At 39.2% G+C, this 21,974-nt stretch overlaps 1 protein-coding gene across 1 annotated transcript in view; it reads right to left on the reverse strand.

Annotated features, from left to right (window-relative positions):
- LOC311584562 (monocarboxylate transporter 2-like) overlaps positions 1-16,497 on the reverse strand; it is a 205,224-nt gene extending 188,727 nt beyond the window's left edge. Inside the window, exon 1 of the mRNA XM_084759013.1 lies at positions 16,390-16,497. The gene's annotated coding sequence lies outside the window, so the exon portion shown is untranslated. The remainder of the gene's footprint in view (positions 1-16,389) is intronic.
- Between the last annotated feature and the right edge of the window lie 5,477 nt (positions 16,498-21,974).

Consider the following 21,974-nt stretch of genomic DNA (forward strand, 5'->3'; position numbering starts at 1 on the left):
CATATCGCTCTCAGCCACCATTGGAGGAGCTTCCTCTTAGAGTAGATGGGAACTGATACAGAGACTCAGGACAGGACAAAGTGCAGAGAGGAAGAGATTTTGGGGCATTGAGTCCTAAATGGAATGTCTCCACCAACCGCCTCCCCAGCAAGGGTCCCGGAAGTATGGGGAACGGCAAGCAGGAAGACGATAAGAGCCAGAAACGATGGAGAACACCAAGAAAACAGTGTCTCCCAAACATGGCAGGATTGACATACGTATGAACCCAGATAGAAAGCACAGTGTCTCACCCATCAGAAAGCAGCAAAGTCCGGTGTACGCTGCGGGTGTTTGTAAAGTTCTCATGAAACTCTCACATTGTTCTGTGTTAAAGTATTTAAAATGATCATTTTCTGTTACTTGGATTTAAAAAACTTATTCTGTTGATCCTCCTCTTTAACACACTGTTTTATCTGGAGTGTTGAAGCTTCTGCCTCCCTTCCACCAACCTCTTAACCTTGGGTAAGAGAAGGAAAGTTAGTGGAGAGAGGGGGCACAGACTTCTTTACTTCTCTGGACTATTTAGGGTCAATGGATCCTTTGGGAGCAATACCAATCTCTGTCAACAGCAAATGCAGCAAGCAGTCTCTTCTGGCTATCTCCAAGTCCCTGGTCTCTCCAAACAGCTACATGCTGCAGGCCATACTCAGCATGCCACCACCACACCCCACACTTTCTCCCTCCAGGCCCTCCTGTTTATCTCCCTCAGAGTCCTAGGCCACACCCTCCTCCATGCCACATAGGGCAGGCCTTTACCAGCAGGTAAAGACTATGCCCTACTGGTTACCAAGAAGAGACTTAATACCCTATGATCATATAGAGGGGGAGGAGGTCCCTTCAGTCACAGGCATAGGGGAGGGAAATAGGATGAAAGTGGGAGGGAGAGAGGGAGGAACAGGAGGATAGAAGGGACGGGATACCAATTGAGATGTAGTATGAATAAATTAATTAAAATAAAAAGACTATGCCCCAAAGGAGGTAATTATCAGCTATGGATATACTAAGTCTTAAACTATAACCTCACATATAAGATTGAAACATATTTATATAACATAACTGATTTACAAATAAAACAAAACTTTCATTACAGTATTCTTTTTCTTTTATTTTCTTTTTGAGATAATAATCTAACTATATAATTTCTTTCCCTTTCTTCCTATTAAACCCTATATACCACTACTGTTCTCTTTCAAAATCATGCCCCTTTCTAATTAATTGCTGTTCTGTATATACACATAAATTTCTAAATATAGGAAGTTATTGCTTAATGTTAAAATGTATTATTTCTATTATTAGTAAAACATCTTATGTACTTTAATTTTCCTTTATAGTTTATTAAGGTAAATATTTTTATTTTATTAATATACCACATCATTCCCCTCTCTTTCCTTCCACTGATCCCTTCGTCTTTTCCCCTAGACTCAGATTTATTACCTCTTTTATCTTTAACTATTATTGGTGTGTCTGTGCATGCACATGTGTGTGTGTGTGTGTGTGTGTGTGTGTGTGTGTGTTTAGCACACATGTACTCATGAAATTCATTTAGTGTCATTTGTATGTGCATGTCTGTATGGCCCATCAGTTGGTATTGGGAAACGACTGCCAATTAGGAGGCTCATTCCCAAGGAAGACAAATTTTCCCTCTCTCGTCAGTCATTAATTGATATAGCTTTTCATCATCTGGGGTAGGGTTCCATGAGATTTTACCCATCCACATTGGAAGGTCCACTGGGGTTGAAATTGTTGACATCTTGTTTATACAGATTGCTGAAATTCCATGGATGTAGTATACTTGTTCTATTGGGAAGTCAACCTCCTAGCCGACTTCCTTGCCCTTCCATTCATATACTTGATTTGTGTTTGTACTTTTGTTTGGTTTGAGACAGGGTCTCTCTACGCAGTCTTGGATGTCCTGGAACTCACTGTGCAGACCAGGTTAGCCTGGAACTCAGAGAGATCTGCCTGCCTCTGCCTCTGGGTCCTGGACTTAATGAGAAATGGGCCACTATACCTGATCCATTTATTTTTGTTATTATTGTTGCTTGTTTATCTTTGAGACAAAGTTTCAGTGTGTATCCCTGGATGGCTTAGAACATATTACATAGACCAGGCTAACCTTATACTTGTGCACTTCTCCTGCCTTTGCCTACCAAGTACTAGGACCCTGGATGTGCACCAGCAGGCCCAATGCAAAGTACTTTTTTATTCAAAGATAAATCTTGCTTATAGGGGTGACATAAAATGTGGATAGTATAAGCAACCATGTGAATGGATAAACTCTACATCCATCAGTATTTGTTACAGTTAAGTGGATTTTGGGTTTTCCTCCCACTACACAAAAGCCTGGATTTGTGTAATACTGTTTCCTACATAGCCAGGAATGGGATGCAAACTGTTGAATTACTGATAATTGAGGATCTGAGGCAATGTTCCAATGTCTTAGTTGGATCTTTTTTTAGCTCTTACAATTATTAGTTCCTACACAGTATTTTTCTGTGGCTTAAATTATTTTCTCAAAGCAACCACAAGCAAAACACCTATTAATTTTAATTTAGAAATAATCTATTCTTCTATTACTCTAAATACCTTAATGATTTTTCCAAAATTTATAAATATCAAATTACTACTATTTTTTTTAATTTTGAGTTTTCCATTCTGTGTTGGAGTCATATTTCTGTTGGTATAGAACTTATCAAGCCTTTATGGCCACATTCAAACCCCAAACTACAGAACCTTGTCATGCCATTGCATGCTAGTATCCCACACCTGGAAACTAAGAGCAAAGAATCAGATGTTCAAAGTCATCCTTCCATCCTCAACTCAATAATGAGACAAAGGCCAGCATGGGATACATGAAATCCTGACTTAAAAAAAAAAAAAGAGCTCTTCTTTGTGCCTCTTCAAATTTATGCCATACATATCTTTAAAAGAAAATAAATGTATACATAAAATAAAGTTACTTATATATGGCATGTCTACTAAAAAGTGTTCATTAAGATGTCATCCTAATTGAAAAAAATTAAAATCATATTGAATTAAATTATCATTCTTCATTCTTATATCTTTTTTTTTTTTTAACCTAGCTAGGTCAAAGTCTGTGCCATGACTGTGGTACATCTATGAACCAGCTTTCCTTTGCCTGTGGAAAATAACTGTTCTCATTTTCCTTCCAGGGACATCATACTTACTGTGGCCCGTGACTCAATGTAGCACAATAATCAGTTCTGATCAGTTGGCTATAGATAGAAATGAAGCTCATAACCCATAAGTCCCAAAACTGTACATTAAATAATGCAGCTGATCTTTGCATCTGTGTCCTTTCTCTTTGCTCGATAGAAAATTCCAGATTATGCATGAAAGGTTGAGAGTTGACAACTCAGGAACTGACCTTAATGACATCAAATTCTGTGTCTTGACTTTATGTTACCAACAACACTTTCAACAGAAAATTATGAAAAAAATAGAACCTGATGTCCAAAATCAATAGATCTATATCAAATCTCCCGAGGTATTAATTTTGGTTATATGTAAGAGGCAGAAAAAACAAAATCTTGGACGCAGCTCAATATTTACCTTGATCTGTCATAGCTATAATCCTTAAAGTAAGCATCCAAAAAGAGATCTAAGGAAGCTTTTTTCAAATCATAGTTTTTCCAAATACACAGTAAAAATAGAATTTAAATGATTGTTTTGATACTCATAAAAACTCAACAGTTTAAACATATAAATCTATTTAAATCCTGACTAATCCTCAGTCACAGTCATAGGGCTGGGGAGTAAGGAGAAAATGGGAGGGAGGGAGGAATGGGAGGATACAAGGGATGGGATAACAATTTAGATGTAATATGAATAAATTAAAAAATATATTACTTTTTTAAAATCCTGACTAATCTAGAACCATTAAAATACAAAAAGTGGAAGATACACACTGACACAACACATTTGTCATACATGCTCATACACGCACACATACAGTAGGATTATTCATGGGTCAAGTGTTTGCTTTGGTGGGACATTAGCCAGACGACATCTTAAAGGATAATTGGTATTGCCTCCGGGTCAGGTAGAATGTCTGTCAGTCCTGCAAGGGCACTGCATTAGGTTTTCAGAGGAACTGACTTGGCCTGGTTCAGCTACACTGCAGAGATGAAGAGAAAGATATGAAAAAGGCAGACGGCATGGTGGCTAGGAGTCTGGAGGCTCAGTTTCATATCTAGAAATGAACCCTGGGAGTTTGGAAAACTAGTTTGTCTAGTCCTTAGTCCCAGAACAGAGAGAAGAAAATCATTTCTCAGGCTGGTAAGAGGACGTGGAAAGATCACACAATTTAAGTATGGAATGAGGCCTCGGCCAACAGCAAATTCTAATAAATATTGATTATTATTTCTAATGTTCTGAGTATCTCACTAAGGATCACATCATTACATATTTAATTTAAAAATGGCATTAGGTAATTTATGTGATGCCTTTAAAATTTTATATTCTGAGTCTCTAACTGCCTCTTTAAGTTATATATAAAGTCTGGACCATGTGCAGTTGAGAAGGTTTTAAAGACAATAGGTCTCATAGCAATGAGAATTCTATATTATCAAATGCCCCACTGCAAGCTGCTTTCATGTATCCATTTTCACTCATGACTTGCATCTTAAGACAGACTGACTCTAAAAATATAATTGGAAGCAGCCATTTAAATAAAACCATGTCATTATTTTGGGAGTCCTAGAGCATTAAGGAATTACCCACCTACAAAACCTTGAGCATGTGCAGACAGTACATGGAGGCAGTACTCTGAGCAGTGCAAATGGAGACTGTTCTGGGTTTATAAACGGACAGAAACATAAATTTCCTTTCCACCCAAAAGAAACTACAGTGGTCAGCTCTGGCATGCAGAGACATAATGTCAACGTTAGTAGTATTGTGTTTGTTCCAACCAAAGAGCAAATGACTCACTTGAAATCTTGATAATCTCTCAAACCTCATTTATACAAATGAGTCTCCATTCCAACAAAGATCCTATTAAGATTCAAAATAAGTAAACAGATAAATCATGCTAAACCATTCAAAATTATTAAAATGCAGTCCTAACTAGGCTTCCAGTTAATTTTATCTGATTAATATAGAAGAGGTTTAGTTTATGGATATGGTTAATGTAAAGTATGTCGTGATAAGAAACTATATCCTTATTCCAGAAATCAACTTACACTGAGAACCTTACCTCCTGCATACAAGACAGCCAGGATGACGGATGAGATCCCTGCGATTTGACTGTGGAAGACCTTATATATTTCCTGAATATCCTTGAATAATATTGTGACAGCTTTGGGGAAGGCATATTAAAATTCAATGGGAGGAGTTCCAAGAGGGCGGTGCCTATCACGCACTGTATCTGATCCACGGAGACCAGGGACCAGATTGGGAGCCCCAGACTGCAAGAACTGGAGGCCACTAGGTGAGTGGGGTCTTGCACAGTGCAGGCCACAGCCCATGGAGGACCTGAAAGCACTCTTGCAAACTTTGGAAAGGAACCCACCTGCAGACTGCAGCCAGCCTCTGTAGCCCAGGCGCAGTGTGTGCGACAGTGGAACACCAGAGAAGCTGGCCTGGGAAAGTCGCAAGGCAACAAGTGAATCTGTCCTCGGACACCCCCACCCATCCCTTCCCAGTGCACGGGGAGCCCCAGAGGCTGCCGCGAAGCCCAGGGTACCCAGAAACAGTGTGTGTGGTCTGGGTGGGTCCAGCCGGAGCCAGGCAGCTGGCCTCAGCAGACAGAGCCTGCAAAATTGGGCTGATACAACCTGGCCAGGACAGTCCCCCGGCCCGCCAGGGACTCCCACGCTCCTGAGAGATGCTGGACTGCCCTGAGGGTGTGGAAGGGGAGTCTGAATTGCGGCCACAGCTCAGTGGGACTGAGCTGCGAAGGGTGTGCAATCTAGACTGGTCCGCTCCCTAGACTGCTCCGGGCAGGAACCTGTCTGTGGACCAGGGTGGTCCGGGCCTGGACAATTGGACAGATAAAGCCACAGTCCCCACAGCCCAGCAGGGAATCTCCCATGCTTCTGGGAGAATCTGGACTGCCCTGGGTGTCTAGAGGGGAGTCTGGGTTGCGGCTCTGGCTCCTTGGGACTGAGCTGCCAAGCGTGGGCAATCTAGACTGGTCCGCTCCCTAGACTGTTCCGGGCAGGAACCTGTCTGTGGACCAGGGCAGTCAGGGCCTGGACAATTAGACAGATAAAGCTACAGTCCCCACAGCCCGGCAGGAACTCTCCACGCTTGTGAGAGAAGACAGAGGGATCTCCCTTGTTCATGGATCAGGAGAATTAACATAGTAAAAATGGCTATCTTACCAAAAGCAATTTACAGATTCAATGCAATCCCTATCAAAATACCTACACAAATTTTAAAGGCATTGAAAGGCCAATTCTCAACTTCATATAGAAAAACAAGAAATCCAGAATAGCAAAAACAATCATATACAATAAAAGATCATCTGGAGGAATTTCCATACACGATCTCAAGCTGTGCTATAGAGCAACAGTAATTAAAACAGCATGTTACTGGCACAGCAATAGGCTGGTTGATCAATGGAATCGAATCGAAGACCCAGAAATGAATCCACACACTTATGTTTACTTGATTTTTTACAAAGAAGTCAAGTGTATTCAATGGAAAAAAAGATAGCGTATTCAACAAATGGTACTGGTCTAACTGGATGTCTACATGTAGAAAAATACAATTGGACCTATATTTGTCACCATGCACAAAACTCAAGTCCAAGTGGATTAAAGACATTCACATAGAACCAGAGACACTAAATCGATTAGAAGAAAAAGTGGGGAAGAGTCTGGAACACACTGGCACAGGAGACAACTTCCTGAACAGAACACCAACAGCCCAAGCCTTAATCTCAACAATTACTACATGGGACCCCATGAGGCTGAGAAGTTTCTGTAAGGCAGGTGACACTGTCAAGAGAACAAAGCGACAGTCTACAGACTGGGAAAAGATCTTCGCCAACTCTTCATCTGACAAAGGTCTAATATCCAAAATATATAAAGAACTCAAGAAATTAAACACTACCAAACCAAATAACCCAATAGAGAAATGGGGTGCAGAACTAAACAGAGAATTCTCAACAGAGGAATATCAAATGGCTGAGAAACACTTAAAGAAATGCTCAACCTCCTTAGTCATCAGAGAAATGCAAATCAAAACGACACTGAGATTCCATCTTACACCCATCAGAATGGCTAAGATCAAAAATTCAAGTGACACCACATTCTGGAGAGGATGTGGAGAAAGAGGAACACTCCTTCATTGCTGTGGGAATGCAAACTTGTACAACCACTTTGGTAATCTATCTGGTACTATCTCAGAGAACTGGGAATAGGGCTTCCTCAAGACCCAGCTATTCCACTCCTTGGAATATACCCAGAAGATGCTCCAGCACACAACAAGAACATTTGCTCAACCATGTTCATAGCAGCCTTATTCATAATAGGCAGAACATGGAAACAGCCTAAATGCTCCTCAGCTGAAAAATAGATAAAGAAACTGTGGTACATTTACACTATGGAACACTACTCAGCTATTAAAAACAAGGAAATCCCAAAATTTGTGGACAAATGGATGAGACTAGAGATGATCATAATGAGTGAGTTAACCCAGAAGCAGAAAGAGCCACAAGGTATATACTCACTTATAATTGGGCACTAGCCCAAAAGGGATGTCCCACGAAAGTCTTTACTTACCAGGAGATTGGGATAGATGTGATGACATCCTACTGAGACTCTAGGTAAGAGAAATATAGGAGATGGGAAAATAGAAGGACCCAGAGGGTCCTAGAAACCTACAAGAAGAACATTGTGACAGGTAGATCAGGGCCTAGGGTGTGTGCTCAAACTATTGCACTAACCAAGGACAACACAATAGTAAACATCAAACCCCTACTCTGATCTACCCAATGGGCAGGACATTCTCCACAGTTATGTGGAGAGCGGGGACTGATTCTGACATGAACTCTGGTGCTCCATATTTGACCATCTCCCCTTGGTGAGGAGGCCTGGTGGCACTCAAAGAAAGAATAAGCAGGCTACCAAGATGAGACTTGATAGCCTATGACCATATAGGGGGAGGAGGTCCCCCTCAGTCATAGACCTAGGAAAGGGGAATAGGGTGAAAGCGGGAGGGAGGGAGGAATGGGAGGATACAAGTGATGGGATAACAATTGAGATGTAATCTGAATAAATTAATACAATTTTAAAAATAAAAAATATAAATTAAAAAAAAAAAAGAAAGAAAATCCAATGGAGATAAGGGATCCACAGACTACCACGCAACCCCACCCTCCATCTGGAGGAAGGGGTTGTTGAGTCAATTCAGGTGACTGTGAGCCATTTCAGTGCCTCTTCTGGAGACTAAAGTATCCTGTTGAAAAAGAAATAATAAAATATCATGTTATATCTTTCGTGTTGTGTACCACCCTTGATAGTTGTTTAAGTAGCAATCTCATTGTAGCTACAATATGACGTTTATTAATATATTTAGTACTCTTGTACTTGGAAAATTATTATAAATTCAAAACAAAAAATGTGAGAATACAGCCTTGATTACTAAGAGGTAAAAATCTGAAAGCCTTTAATTATGGGGAAAAAATTTGGACATGAAGTTAAGAATCTAAATAGAAACTCAAGTGCCAAGAGGAAAAGTAACCACTAACCTTCAAGAGAAAATGCTTTCTTCTGTGCATGTGCAGGGTGTGTGTGTGTGTGTGTGTGTGTGTGTGTGTGTGTGTGTGTGTGTGTGACTGTGTGTGTGTGTGTGCATGCATGTGTTTGTGTGTGAATGTGTGTGCCTGTATGTGTGTAAAAGGCTGACATGGTGCTCCTTATGTGTTCCCCACCTTATTTTTCTAGAAAGGGTCTTTCACAGAATCAGGACCTTGACCTTGCTGACATGGCTACTCTTAGTGGCTAACGCTCCAAGGACTCTCCTCATTCTGTTTCCACAGCACGGGGGTTATATGACCAGCTTTTGTGCGGACTCTGAAGGACTGAACTCAGATCCTCACAGTTTTGTGGCAAGCACTAATTAAATGAGCCATCAGTAAGCCGTAAGAATAATATCTTAATTCAAAATGCTGCCCGTCCATAACTAGGGCCTCAGAGAACTACTACCAGCTACACAGATAACGCGCTTGTTTGTTGAAGAGTGGAGAAAAGGCTCTTTAATGTGTGCACACCTAAGAGCAATGAAATACTCTCCTGTGGGGAGAAATGATGCACAGTTTGATATATAAGAAATTATACAAAGTGGAATCCTTGCCTCTGCATCTATATGTGTGTGTATAAATATACACATATGTGTGTGTGTGTCCAATACTTTGCAAAATCAGTGTATGGATAACTGTATTTCCTATTATTCTCAATTTTGTAAAAGTATGGATGATTTTAACATACACACACATAGAAGTGTATATTTAAGGTGCAAAGGTAAGCAGATACCTTAGCAGTTAAAAAAGTTCGTGACCAAGCCTGAAAGCCTAAGTTCAATTCTGGGAACCAACAAGGTGGAAGTGGAGAAGTAATTCCTAAAAGAAGCGGTCCTCCACCCTCCACGTGTGCAGCGCAGTAAACAGATACACACATGTACTCACGCACACAAGCACACAGGAACTCATGCACTCATGCATGCATGTGCTCACAGATGTAGTTGAATTTTATATTCTTGGTTGTGAGTCTAGCCTTGTTGCCTGTCTAAATGATTCTTGTGTTTTATTTTTTGGTTCCTCTTTTTTTCTGTTTGTTTGTTTGTTTGTTTTGTCCAAAGAAACCAGCAACAAGACAGGAGGTTTAGACATAGACAAATGATGCTTGGAAAGTGAGTATTTGTTTGTAGCGAAAAACATTTGTATTAGGCTTATATTCTATAAAGGTTACAAATTAGTACAAAAAAAAAACAAACAAAGAACAAAGAAAACCTCACACATTTGTCAAGAATCACTTTTAAAAGGTATATATGTTTACAGTGTGGTAAGATCTTTTTAAGTTGTTTCTTGTTGGAAATGATACTAATTATCTCTCTCTTAACTCTTCATTTGTTAGGTTTTAAAGTAGTAAATTGCTGTATAATGACCAACTTACAATATTTGAGCACTCAAAACAGGATCTTTATAAGTGCATAATGCTTATGGAACACAGAGGGAAAGGCTGATTGTAAACATTATTTAAGTACAATCAGCTCTAGAAGTTATCTTATGAATCTCTGCTTCTGACAACTTTTTAAAATTAAAGTGAGAAGTTACCAATTCCCTTCTTCCTTGAAAATTATAAAAGAAAACCCCAACAATATCTGAAGAAATATCAAGGGGGACATTTATGGACTAAATAGCTTTGCCTTGTGTAATTCACAGATGGTTACAAGGAGTAAAGGCATGGCCCCTTAAATATCTAGGACTTAGAATGAAAAGTAAACAGTCTTTCATTACTAATCCGTGATTAGTGGACTTTATAATCATTATAGACTTTATCATATGATATGCTAAACATTCAGAAATAAAATTTTGCATTGCATTTTCCAATCATTTTAAAAAGCGTAAATACATACATCTCCCTCCTCCTGGCATGGACACCAGACTCACATCCCTTCCGTACTAATTAATTCCAGATCCTAGTGAGGGACTTGGGATCACAAACAATGTGGATGGTTCCTGAAAAATGCCACTGGGACTCGGCCTCTGCCTCCACCTACACTGTAAACAAATGAACACACACCTGGATGGACACAGACACAAAATGCAAATAGATTACACAAATTACATCTTTAAAGAGAAAATGTATTGACATTCATTAGGTACCTCTCAATTCCTTATGTCTATTTAAATAACTTGATGCTAAATTCTGTGTGTATGTGCTCACATGTGTGTGTATATAACACTTAACAAAATAATCCAAATATTATAAATAATATAGCTTTAATCTTGTGACAAAAAGATAATTTAGGAATCTGTTTCAGAATTCAAATTTCCTTATGGCATCTACATATCTGATAAAATATATGTCTTTATTTGAGCTATAAACTTCAATAGGGTACTGAATATATAAACTTTGCTATAAAAATAATTTCGACCATATTAAGTATAAGAAAAAGTGAAAACTAGAGTTTTTTTTTCCAATTAAATAAGCAGTCACCCACTTTGGCTCTAAGGTTATAAAATGTTCAAAGCAGACATCATAACCACTGAGTTAACGGTGCTTGTGTAAGAGGTTGAAGGGTGCATGGGCACCAACAAAGAGAGTGAAAGACTCTGAAAGTCACTGATCAGACGTAAGAAACTGAAGTGCTCTTACCCAGTGGTCTTCCAGAGGCTGTCGAAGCGCAGTTTATGTCAGCACTGGTCCTGCTGGATTTAGGGTTGTTATGGCTTTCCAAAGCTGAGTGAGTCAGAAACTACAGCTCCCCCCGCCCCCGAGTAACCAGGCCACATCAAAGTAGGAAATCTTTATATTTTCAGGTGAGTAATGTCTCTTGTTTTTTCCTCTGGCATAATACACTTCACTGAGACAGGGCACATCCTCAGAGGAAAGCCTGTGGCATCCTCGAAAACTGGGTTCTGACCCCCAGGCTGTAATTAATTACACTGTCTTACACACACTAGGTGAGGTGCAAGAATAAAAAGACCCTGAGAAAATCTCAGGACGCTACAAATTCTATTCACCAAAATTTCTACAAAATCTTGCATTGTATATTCTAACTGATCCATATTTCAGAAAAAAATCAATCTTTCTTTTTTTTTTTTTTTAGGCTTTTAATTTTTTTATTTTTAATGGACAAACATATTTTTTTCTTTTTTTTTTTAATTAATTTATTCATATTACATCTTGATTGTTAGCCCTTCCCCTGTTTCCTCCCATTCCTCCCTCCCTCCCACTTCCCCCCTTCTCCCCTCCCTTATGTCTGTGATTGAGGGAGACTTCTTCCTTCTATGTATGCTCTAAGATTATCGAGTCTCTTCTTGGTAACTTGCTATCCTTCTTCTGAGTGCCACCAGGCCTCCCCATCCAGGGGACATGGTCAGAAAAGGGGCACCAGAGTTCACGTGAGAATCAGATCTCACTCTCCACTCAACAGTGGAGAATATCGTGTTCGTCGGCTAGGTCTTGGTAGGGGTTCGAAGTTTACTGCCTATTTCTCCTTGGCTGGTGCCTTAGTTTGAGGATGACAAACAGGCAGAGGAAGAAATTAGGAAAACTACTCCCTTCACGATAGCCACAAACAATATAAAATATCTAGGAATAACTTTAACCAAGCAAGTGAAGGACTTATTCGAAAAAAACTTCAAACCTTTGAAGAAAGAGATTGAAAATGACATCAGAAGATGGAGGGATTTACCTTGTTCATGGATCAGGAGAATTAACATAGTAAAAATGGCCATCTTACCAAAAGCAATTTACAAATTCAATGCAATCCCTATCAAAATACCTACAAAATATTTTGAAGATATTGAAAGATTAATTCTCAAATTCATATGGAGAAATAAAAAACCCAGAATAGCAAAAACAATCCTATACAATAAAAGATCCTCCGGAGGAATCTCCATACCTGATCTCAAGCTGTACTACAGAGCAACAGTAATTAAAACAGCATGGTACTGGCAAAAAATCAGTCTTTCAACAAATGATTGCCGTTCAAAAAATGGCTTAACCCAGGAGCCCTAACTTGATTATTTCAATTAATATACATTGTATCATTTTTCTAATGATTTTGATCATGGTCTAGTTTATATACACTTAAGCACAAGTGCATACACCACACACACACACACACACACACACACACACACAGTGTGTATATGCATTTATTGTTGATTTTAACAATGCACAATCACGTTTAAAGAATTTGTGTTTAATCAATAATACTAAGAAAAGGTGAAAATTTATTTTAATTTCATAAAGGAAAAGTTTTGGTGGACTACTTCCTTTCTCCTCACTACAAAGCAATGTTGTTGTCTCCTTCACAGGAGGAAAGCATATTTGCTAATACTATTTCCGTGGCTCTACCTATGTGTGCCTCATGTCCCAATGGGCTTTATAGGGTGTGTGAATAAATAATGCTTTAACGATTCCATTTCTCCTGGGCAATTAAATTATTTCTATAATCTACAGATTCAGAGAAATAAGTAATTTGAAGCAAGAACATATGGAAGAGGCATAAAGGATCAAAAGTGCAAAATTAGTTTCTCAAAGTGATGTTCACCAAGTTGGCAGTTTGTTGCTGTTACTTGTGTCTCTTTTATTAGCATTGATGACCTCCAGTTTCCCTGAAACCCAACTTAGGAAGTGATCTTTCTGGATTCAATAAATCACTTCACTTGTCATTTTCACTACATTTTTGTTATTTCTGTGTTTATTTGCTTTTGAACGAATCTTGCTTTCAAACCACAGGCTGCTCTGAAGCTTGCTACATGAATTGTACAAGTCTTCAACTCAGAATCCTCCTGCCTCAGCGCCTCCTAAGTGCTGAGATGACAGCACACAGCATATCCAGAACCCTCAATTTTATCACTCTCCTGAATTTCTAAATTTCAGTTCCTGGGTAGGACCTTCCTGTAGTTTCATCAGAATTCATATACAACTACTGAGGCTAAGAACTACAACTACACTTTACAGCCTGAAATTTCATGATTGCTTCAGATTACTGATATCTATGTTTTCTACAACTTTTTGTAATCATTACAACATAATTACAAATTATGCAAAGGTGTTTGAATAGACTTCTTAAGGACTGTCATTTCAAAAGGGAAATTGTTTCATTCATTAGGAAATTTACTAATCAATAACATGAAAAAGAGAATGCAGCAGATCTATACAAACTGATGAGTGAAACAAATGAAAAAAGTTATAAACAGTAAAGTGTGGTTCAATTTAATTACATTTATTTTTATTTTCTACGTACTCCTGTCTTGCCTGCAAGTATGAGTGTCCATCATTCATGCAGTCTCCTTGTAGGCCAGGGAAGGTGCAGGATTCCCTGAGTCTGGAGTTACAGACAACAGTGAGCCACCACGTGGGTGCGGGAACCAAACTCAGTTTCTCTAGAAAAGCAGCAGGTGCTCTGAACTGCTCAGCCATCTCTCCAGCCAGCTCCTATGTGTTTTAGAGTATGTGCGGCTCTGTTCTGGTGTTCTGCTTATGTGATCAATACCACAAAGTATGGATCTACAGAGACAGTCTGAGAGTCAAGAATACTGGCCATACTGCCTCCGTGTCTTGGATCTTGATTCTCTTTATCAATGAAGTTTTATAGCATGTATCTCGGTCACCTTGGTGTGAACAAGCACAATCACCTTCCAGAATCTCCTTAAAATCTCATCTATAACCTGGCAATAAAGGACACAGATGGACCTAACTTGCATACACAGAGTTTTGGTCAATGAAGTCTGTCCCTTGGAAGCATTCCAGTTCCGGGGACAATTACTTCCAAATAATTTCTTTGAATATCCCTCTCCTCCCAAAAAAACCACTTCGTACCCCTCAGAAAGGATGGTCCACATTCTTTTATCACATGAATGGAAGCATGCAAATCTCCCTTGGCAAGGTGGGTAATCTCACTCCTCTTAGTCACCACTGTGCAGGCTACTCAAGTGTGTATGTACTACTTGACATGGTGGCTCAGGCTTCTAATCCTGCATGCAGGAGGCTGACATGGATCTCAAGATTGAGGGTCTGCATGGAGCCTGTGTAAAACACTATTTCCAAACCAAATAAAAGACGTCTTTTTGCTATGAGCTTGTCTGTTGTCAGTCCATTCAGGGAAGCTTCTTGGGGTAGTGGACAAGAGAAGATTTTTCCTTAGCCATACACTGTTTGTGTGCTTATATGCACAAGCAAATTATCCAGAACAATACATAGAAAGCTGTTAACTACAGATAGCTTTGGTAAATAGCTCTATATAACCTGTGAGGCTTTAAAATATTCATAAAATTTTATAATGAGTGTGTATTATTTTTCTTTTATAAGCTTTATAACATAAAAGTGCTGAAATACAAAACTTTAATTTGCACATATAAATCTGTTTCTTTATGAAATGGTCATATTTGGGAGCAAGTACTTCTATTTGTATTTTAAAAAAGCCTAACATGTAGGCACAGGTCTGTGTTCCAGGCTTCTCATGACCCAGTGCAGAAACATCGCATGTTCAAGGCCTGTCACATCTCCAGAGAGAGTACAGTTCCAACATAGTCTACTTACTGAGGCCCTCTCTCAAGTTCAAAGGGAGAAGTAGGACATTTATATTGTTTTTTCCTAATGCTCCTATTGTTGGTATTTTTCTAACACTATTTTCATCATGCTAGAGAGAGAACAGACCTTGAGTTTAGGGCTCACTAGAAGTAAAAATCTTGCCCAGAATTCTATCACCCATATCAGACACCCTGGTTCAAGGTTTGGGGCCATAGAGAGTGGGGTCTCCTCCTATCAATACTAAATTTCTGATGAAACAAACCTTGGGGACATGTAAAAATTCGTAAAGCTTTCTTGAGCAAGGCTATGAAGTCATTTGTACCCTTTCTTCCTCATTCTTAGTGACATTCTCAGATCAACCACTAAGAAAACCTGAATAATGGTTGGGGTATTTGGTATCGCCCATTTTGTATGTATCTTTAAAGACTTCCTAGCTGTCCTGCCTCATTTCCTCTTGCTGTGAAAAACACCATAACCAAAACCAGTGTGTGAAGGAAAGGGTTTATTTTATCTTAAAGCTTACACGCTACCATGAAGGAAGCCAGTGCAGGACTCAAAGCAGTATCCTGGAGGCAGGAACTGATGCAGAGGCCATGGAGGAGCACTGCTTGCCTACTTGATTTTCATGACTTGTTCATCTTGAGTTCTTTTTCTACTAAGGACCACCTACACAGAGGTAGCACTGATCACAGTTTCCAGGGTCTTTCCAAATCAAACTTTAATAAATTAAGCACCCCACAGACTTGCCTACATGTCAGTCTTATAGAAGCATTTTCTAAACTGAAGTAACCTCTTGCCAATTGAGTTTGTTTTGTGCCAAGCTGACCAAACCAAAGCAACCCAAACCAACAATAAAAATTAACCAGCACACTTGCTTTTTAGTTCTTTCTCAGTTTCAAAGGATTAAATTATTAATGGCTTTAAGAAAGGGATTCCTAAAAATCTCTTGATATTTCTAGCAAATTTATATGGACGGACAAACCCTTTTTGACTCTTCCATTATTACGCTCACTTTTCAAAGGTCAAATAAGAAAAAGAGACATATTATTCCTAATCTTAGTAGAGAAGTCAGAAAAAACTACAATCTACTGAAAGTGACTAGGAGTTACAGTACCATTCAAGCAGGACTAAAGTATCACAACAAAGTGAGTCGGTGTGGCCAGAGACATGAGGCCACACGGTCTTCCTTGTCACCAAGATGAGCCTCCTCTGTCTACTGACCCTTCTAGCCACTTGACAGTGGAGCTCTCCTGTGGAACATTGTTCCATTCAGAAGTGTGGACACTTTTAGTTCCATTTATGACACCTATTAGACAGGGGATTCCATAGTTTCTTTCCCCACCTCCTTTGACTGATTATGTTAAAACTATGAGGGAACCAGAGCATATAAATGGCACATAAGGACATTGGCTGAAAATAATACTACCATCTGGATAGGTTCTTGCGCATTCATTAGATAATTGCTATGAAAAATATATAATAATGTAGTACTTATTATAAAACATTCATTAAAACGAAGATATAAACCTGTGTCAGCAAGCCTGCAAACAAGTGCAGAAAAGAATACCATAGTAGTGCTGTAGTCTATGATGCTCAAGTGAGGAGTGCAAGAAAATTATATTTCATCAAAGTAACTGAGTGTAACTTTTATACCATTATATAATATAATACAAAAAAACATTAAATTGATATTACACATTTATTTACTTTTTTACTCAATTATGACCACTAGATGAAATAAAGAAATGAGAATCTATACTTAAAAGTTATCTAAATGAAAACTATCTCTTGGCCTTCATTACTTTTCTGTTTAGTACTACCTAAGTGAGTTAATACTCTTGGACAATTATAAAAATTTTAGGAGTATACCTAGAGAAGGCCACCACACAAACATAGAGATGCACATAGCATTTTCTGATAGGCATCTGACTGTACAAATAACATATAGGTTTACATGCCACATTATAGTTATTTATCACTGCACAGGGCACCTGCCACTTCAACATGCATGTTATTTTATAGAATTATTTGGTCCTCATTTTAGAGACATGAAACTCAAGGACTTAAACATATAGTTCTAAGCCTTAATATATTCCTTCAGGATGTACCTCACTTTAGAATGAGGCTGTGGAAGAGTTAAAGGCCATGAGCCCCCTGCAATCTTTGTCTTGACTGTGGTCATCTGGTCCACAGTATGACGACACTAGACTGCCTTTCTGCCTTCCAACAGGTCAGTGATGTGTTTCTTTATCAACTGAAAAATAAACTCTTAAAAGGCATCCATGGTTTGAGGGGGGGGGGCTGTGCTTTAGTTGCGTGGTATTTCTTTGTCTTATTGGATGATTGGTTTGTTTTGATTCTCGGTTTTTTTTTTTCTTGTGTTTTGCGTTGTTTGCTTTTGATATACAGAGAGAGAAAGAATGTAAAATTGAGTGGATGGTGAGGCGGGAAGGATCTGGGAGGAGTTAAGGATACAGAAAAAAATTTTGATTAAAATATGCACAATTTAAATAAAAACCCTTAAATGCATATTTATACATAGGCTAATTTGAACAAAAATACAAAAATAATAAAAGTTATGTGAATAGTAACCATATCTTTGACAATATTTTTCAAAAATAAGTATTGTTATTTTATTTTGGCTGACATGTGTGATGAGCTGCAAGCATGAGCCATGAGCAAGGAGGCACTGTGAGAGAAGATTAGGGAAATGGCAACTTGTTTTAGAAAGTGGAAACACCTGGTAAGCCCTTTCCCCTACAATGACTTGAAAAGATATTCTGGCCTCTAAGATAGATGTCAGGAGGCAAGATGCTGGCAGCTTTAGTTGTAATTAACTGGAGTATTCAGTCACATTCAGAAGCTAGAACACCTTAACATATTCAGATGGCACTTCAGAGAACACTCAGCACCCTTAGGGACAGTTAGTGCCAGGAACCAACTGAGTCAGGCCACCGTGGAGGAGGCAGGTCAGGCTGCGCAATGAGGCAACTGCGGGATCCAGCAGCCCCCTCTTTGAATCCCTGGCTCTAGGAAGCTCTCACGGGTGAAAGCTCTTTTATTTTGAATACAGCAAAGTTTATGAAAATATTGTCTTGTACACAGACTTACCAGAACTTAATTTTGGCCAGTCCAGTCCAGGAGCGGATGTGCAGAGTCACAGCCACATCGACCATGATGCTTCATGGACAGAGACAGTCACCAAGAGAAGAATGCCTGGTAACAGGGAAGGCATTGTCATTGGAGCCATTACTGTGATACACAGTGTTGATTTCACAGAGAACACTACATCTGAAGTTCTTTCAGTGATGGCACACATGTCTCTCTATAAACCTACTTCATACCTGGACAGAAAATCCTCCTAACATGAGATTCTTTTTAAAAAAGTAGAAGCCAGTGTGAAATGAAGAGAGGAGTTCTATTCATGATACCTGTTATATTTAAAACAAACACAGAGTGAAATTATGCCACTGTGTGTATGGTTTCAATATTGCAGGATTTGAGACAGAGTCTGGAGATTTGGAAAGGAGATGGCTCCTAAAACAGCCTGGGTAACTTCCAAAGCACAGGGACTCTCACAGGTAGGAAGCTAGGCCAAGGTAAATGTGCCTGCAGGTTCAGAATCTGCATAGACGTTGCCTTTCTTCCTCCAGAATGTTGCTTCACTTGTCCCAGAAGAGGAGAATGCTGTGTTCTCCTCTGGTAGAAGGTAGGAGGGCAAGGGTCCCATGGCTGCATGAAGCCTTGATCCCCTGTTGCATCCTCACAACATCACCACCTGATGAAGGCCCTGTGCACACTGCTGTCATGCTGCCTACTGTGTTTATGCAAATGGACAAACCACCTCAGACACAATGGCCAACAAGGCCATTTCACAAAATATACTTGATTCTATAATAAAATGAAGTTTCACAGCATGGCACTTTGATCATCTCATATTATGCTGGTCCCTTTCAATAACATGAGAGCACATCCAATGCAGTTCTTTTCATTCATTGGGGTTTTTATGAGAAAAAAAATAGTTCTTTCCTGGAACCCAAACTGTCCATTTAGAAATATTTCCCACCCTGAGATACAATCTGGAGCCATGTGCTACCTGTAGGCTCCAAAGAGTCTACTATCTACATGTCAGTCCTATTTAGCAACATTAAGAGACTGCTCAATAATACTGTCATAATCCTAAAACATTGTCAACTTGACCCTTTGCCTCAGTGCTCATAGAATAAGCCTTGGATATTCATGAAAGGCTGCTTTAAGCAATTCCCTCTTGTGTGAATTACTGGTTTTGGTCCTTTGGTTTTTGTAAACAACTTTAAAAGAACAATTGTTTGAAAAATGTACATAATCTGTGATTTTGGGCCAGTCTACAGAAGTATTCAGTTAACAATGAAACATTTAGGAGGGAAAGGCTGATTGTAAATAGGTAAATAAGAGAAACTAAAAATGAACAGCCATCACAACAGCAAAAAATGGAACAGTATGCAATTGTACCTGGTTATTCCTCATACTTCCTTGACTGGCTGTCTTTTGAGAGTTGAGAAAGTGACATTTTTCGTTACCGTGCATGAAGCAAACATGTCCCAGTACCTTTTCTTGTGGCTGTGATGAAACACTCTGACAAAACCAACTCTCGCTCACAGTTCAGCATCCAGCCTGTCAGGCATGGCAGGGAAGTCAGGGCAGCGGGAGCTGGAACTGATGGTCATGTGGCATCCACAGTCAAGGAGCATCTGTGGATGCTTCTCCTGCTCAGCTTCCTTTCTGCACTCATCTTCCCTGCCCAGAGATAGTCCCACCCAGAGTCAATCCCCAGAGCACCACCCAGAGGTCCATGTCCCGGGTAACTTGGCTTTGCAGTGCCCGTGATCTCCTCTAATGCGGCACATGGGCAAACAAAGAGGATCTAATCCTACAGGACAGAAAGAAGAACACAGAAGATGGCGGAGGGTTGAGGGTGCGGGCTTACAACCATTTCCCTAACTCACCTGGGCATTTCTATAACAAGTTCCAGGACTAGACTGTTATTGACAATGGACAGGGCTGTTGAGGATGCTGGAAGGCACCATTTCCCAAACTTTGGCTCACAGACATCAAACTTGTTAACTATCTTCTCTTTCCTGCTTTCTAATTAAAAAATTCTGCGTGAATCCGTTTGAAAAACTGCCAGATACCAAGAGAGTCCTGAAGCTGCACACTCTGATTCAGGAGCGCACATGTAACCCCAGTGCTGTCTGCAGCTTTCTGGCTGACAGGCTGGCCCCAGCTCCAGGGACAATGAGTTCCCTGTTCACGGGAAGAAGGTAGTGAATGCTAAAACAGGCCACATGTTAGCCTCCTCCGGTCTCTCTGAACATCGGTATGTGCACATACCATAGACATGCTCACTTCAACACAGAGACAGAAAACGTTAATTTTGTAAACTATAATGCATTATCTGAGTATATATCACAGAGGATATTAAGTACTGTTACTTATAGAGACAAGGCCTAGTGAAAACGAGGATTAATAAAATGAGTAATAATTTAAAAATAGTTTGAGATTAAAAACTATTGGGTAGAAGGGTCACCCAAAGAATAAAACTTAAAAGACAATTTTTATATGTATAGGTATATATATATACACATTTACATATGAAATGTTATAATAAATATTTGTGTATCTTAGTAAACAGTTACAATTACATTTCTAACTATAGTAGAGGTTTTTATAAGTATGTCCTCTTTTTGGGGAAACCTTAGAAAACAAACAGAAACAGGTTCTTACTAACCAAAACTAAAGATGTTATTAATAATAATGCAATTAAACAATAAACATGCATACATATCCTCACTGGATTATTTTTCTTGTGTTAATGGTTTATGTTACTTGAAATGAATATTGAAAGAAAGCAATCTCTGCTATATAAGCTTCAGATCTGGTATCTGCTTGTCCTCCTGTGGCAGGTCATTATTGTGCGTAATTAATATTCTCCCCGTAGCACAGTGGCCAGTTTTCTCTCCACAGAGATGCTAATGTGTCCCACAGGGGGCATCACACTCACAATTTCTTAGGCTCCTTGCAGCTCCCTCCAAATCATTGACCTTTATTTAGCTCCATATTATTTGGTAATATCTATTAAAGAGGCGCTAATGGTTCCTTTCTTTTTCCTCAAAAAACAGATCTTGCTTTAGGAAAACACTAAATACACATTAGTGACACATGATAGTCAGGTGGACCAACATGACTATTACAAAGGGATACTACATAAAATGAGAGAAGAAAAAAAAATTTACAGACAGTCCAATGCTAATAGTCAAAGCCATGAGATAAGGAGTTGTAAAACATTAAATAAAAAACAGATGTAGAAAGAAACAGAGGGCAAGGCAAGACCTCATCCCTTAAAAGCAGAAATTTCAATAAAATTGCAGAAACATCAGTATTAATAAGCAGGCTACCAAGATGAGACTTGATAGCCTATGAATATACAGTGGGGGAGGAGGTCTCCCTCAGTCTTAGACCTAGGGGAGGGGAATAGAGTGAAAGGGGGAAGGAGGGAGGAATGGGAGGATACAAGTGATGGGATCACAATTGGGTTGTAATCTGAATAAATTAATAAAATTAAAATAAAAAATAATGTCATCCACAGGGAAAAATTCTCTCAACTGGGAACTTCTCAATAAGCTGGATTATCAGTGCTATCACCTTATTTATTTAAAATTA

This window comes from Acomys minous (genome assembly GCF_964271855.1).
Source record: "Acomys minous genome assembly, chromosome: 15".
NCBI classification, from domain to species: Eukaryota; Metazoa; Chordata; class Mammalia; order Rodentia; family Muridae; genus Acomys; species Acomys minous.